The sequence below is a fragment of the Miniopterus schreibersii genome (assembly GCF_964146895.1).
Source record: "Miniopterus schreibersii genome assembly, chromosome: 9".
In the NCBI taxonomy this organism is placed as follows: Eukaryota; Metazoa; Chordata; class Mammalia; order Chiroptera; family Miniopteridae; genus Miniopterus; species Miniopterus schreibersii.
The window spans coordinates 43,164,760-43,168,312 of NC_138118.1; positions in this window are offsets into that span (position 1 = coordinate 43,164,760).

The following is a 3,553-nucleotide window of genomic DNA, read 5'->3' on the forward strand; positions in this document are numbered from 1 at the left end:
CTGTTTCTCTGCCTTACACTGAACCCCTCAGCTAGGATGCCTGACTTCAGCAGCTTGTAGGTATTAAGTGATGACACCTCCAAGATGCACTCTTTGGACTCACTCTGCTATCCCCACCCCACATGCCCTTCCTCTGGTCTCCATAGGTACTGAGTGTATTTATAAAACAGCACTCAAATCCATGGGTCTGTATCCTTTACAAGGCAGCAAAGGATGGTGTTCTAATCATCTGTGCCTCCTAAATTCAGCACAGAGTAGACGGTCGTATGTTTGTTGAATAAATATCAAGATAAACACTTTTGGACAGTGTTTTGATACCCCCTACAATGTACCCTGAACATTTTAGTAAGTATTTCAAAAGGGTGGAACATTTACTTGTTTTTTTTAAGAAATAACTTTCAAAGCATGTTCACATACTCTTGAAAAATCCTACAATAAATTCATGAAGTAAGGTGGTTTCTTCAAAATATAGATTAGAAAGACAATAAATGATTTGCCTAAGATTGCCTTCGTTGTATGTAATTCAGTAGTTCGTAACATTCCTTGGGTCTTAGATCTCTGATAATTTGCTTAAATCTATGTACTCTCTTCACAGATAAATTCTCGTTCACAAATAAAACAATTTGCATATAACTTAAAATGGTTCTGCAGACCACAATGAGAACTCTAGGTAACTGCAGAGCAGAGATTAGAATTCAGGGTGCATGCTTCCAAATGCCCTTCTCTCTCTATTTGAATGAACTTCTAGTGGTGCTCTTGGAAATTTTAATATTTTAATCACCTTAAATTGTTTTTGAAATAAGGCAAAGTAAATAAATATAATTTTAATTAAACTGTCAAGGGGTTCTATGGATTTCATTGATGTGGATTCCAAATTTGGTGGCTTTTTTAAATGACCTGTTTTACAGATGGAGACACAAAAGCTTAGAAGGTAAAATTAAGAAATCTGACCATGAATGTGGGGGTTAAGAAGAAATTCTAGGAATCTTATGTGCAATCCAGTAATACCAAACTTGACAGAAGCTTTCTTTGTATTTTTATAACAAGAAGATTCTATTTTCAGATATGTAAGCAGTCAAGGTAATTCTGACCACGTTCCCACTGACAACAACAAAAACTAAATTGAAAAAGTATTGAACTAGCAGGACAGTAAGAAATTGCTGTCAAAATCCAAGTGAAAATGGGACTCTGAAGTGAGAACCAATCACTGAAGATGGGACCTTTACCAAACCTGGGGACTCTGACCTTCCCATTTTTAAGACCTGACAAGACATGGTAAACAGATCAAAAATCCTCCTGCTATAAAGCAGACCCCTCAAAAGGCTACTTTCATGATGAGGATGAACCAGTAGTAAATAGTAAACCCATCCCCATACCACTATGGCACTGCAAGCCAAATAGCTTTGGGCAGACCAAATTAGAAACCAAGATGCCTTGTAACCTTGGCCTGGCCAGTGTTGCTCAGTTGGTTGGAGTGTCATCCCCTGCACCAGAAGGTCTCAGGTTCAATTCTTGGTCAGGGCACGTACCTAGGTTGCAAGTTCGACCCTCTGTCAGGGCGCATATGGGAGGCAACTGAGCAGTATGTCTCACATCTGTATTTCTCTCCCTCTCTAAAATCAATTTTTTTAAAAAGTTGTCATTGCAAACAAACCCTTATACCTATTTGCAGTCCAAATTCACACCCCTATAAATTTTAAGTGGACTGGTAGAATTCCCGAAATGGCTGACAGAATGTACATCCTCCCTGAAGGGATACTCATCCTGAGCCTCAAAGAATTTCCAAAATAATTTCCCAAGGAAAATTGGCAACTCACAAAGTAGTAACTAATCATGCAAGGAAAGAAAACACCATGAATGATGCACCAGAAATAGTTCATAAAAGGTTGATACTGAAATTATGAGTATGCTTAATATGTTTTTTAAACAATAAAATAGCTTGAAAATATCAGCAAGGAATAGGAAACTTTTTAAATGGCCTAACAGATTTGAAAAGGGGATTGATAGAATCTGTGGAAATAAAAAATACAGAAACTGAAATTAACAATAAGACTACACGGTCATAGAGGGAAGACAGGTCAGAAGAAAGTATTCAGAATGCAGCACAAAACAAATGGATGAAATAAAAAAGTAGCAACATGGATGAGTGAAAAGGCCTAATGTAAGTCTAATCAGAGCCATAGAAGAGGAAAGAGAAAATGGGGTAGAGGCTTATCAAGAGATAAGGGTTCAGGATTTACCTGAATGATAAGCAATAACCAAAAGATTAAAGAAACTCAGTCCCAAGCAAAATAAATTTAAAAATATACACCTAGACACATTATAGTAAGACTGCAAATCAACAATAGTAAAGAAAGTGTCTAAAAAGCAGCCAGAAGAAAAAAGATTGCATTCTAAAGAGACTGGCAGCTGAATTCTCAACAATGGTAGCCAGAAGGCAGTGCTACATCCTAAAAGGAAATGACTGCCAATGTAGAATCCTATTCCCACTTAAAATATTTTCAAGAATGAGGATAAAATACATTTTCAGGTGACCAAACACAGGAAGTTTGTCATTAGCATACCTACACTACAGGAAGTTCTAGAGATGGAGTGAGGAGCGATTAAAGTAGTAAATACATATCAGGAAATAAAATTGACTATGAAACAATATCTTATGAACTTAATATTTAAAATCTGCATGTATAGCACGTCAGGAATAAGGTAAATGTAATTAAAAGTGTTCTAGCCCTGGCTGGTGTGGCTTGGTTGAGGATTGTCCTGTGGACCAAAGGTCACCATTTCTGTTACCAGTCAGAACACATGCCCAGGTTGCAGGTTGGTCTTTGGTCAGGATACAAGGGAGGCAACCCATTGATGTTCCTCTTACATCAGTGTTTCTCTGTCTCTGTCCCTCCTTCTAATAAACACTTTTTTAAAAAAAAGTGTAAGTCACTTGAATTGTAAGGAGAAGGTTAAACTTGATCAATTTTAGACTGGTAAGTATGTATGTTGAACTAATAGGAATAGGAACAAAGTATGTTACTTTCAAACTAACAGGAAAAGGTTAGAATTTTTCAAAAGAAGGCCAAAGTTGGGGAGGGAGGGGGGCAGTGGGACAAATACCCAAAAAATGAATGATTCTATATACATAATGTGAATAATACCTACATCCTATATGCACACATAAAAAAAAAAAGTTGGTTTTTTTTTGTTTTAATATGTTTTTATTGACGTAATAGGGAGGGAAAGAGATAGAAACATCAATGATGAGTCATTGATCAGCTACTTCCTGCATGTCCCCCACTGGGGATCAAGCCCAAAACCTGGTCATGTGCCCTGACTGGGAATCAAATCATCACCTGGTTCATAGGTTGACGCTCAATCACTGAGCCATGCTGGCTGGGTTGCATCTTTTTTAATCCAACTATTTGGTACTTATACGAGACATGTCTAAAACATAAGATGCAAAAGGTTGAAAAAATTTTTTAATGAACAACTTACTTGAAGCTACACTGACACTCTCCCAGGACCAATCTGGAATTACAACTAAATATAGAAAAACCATCCTGAA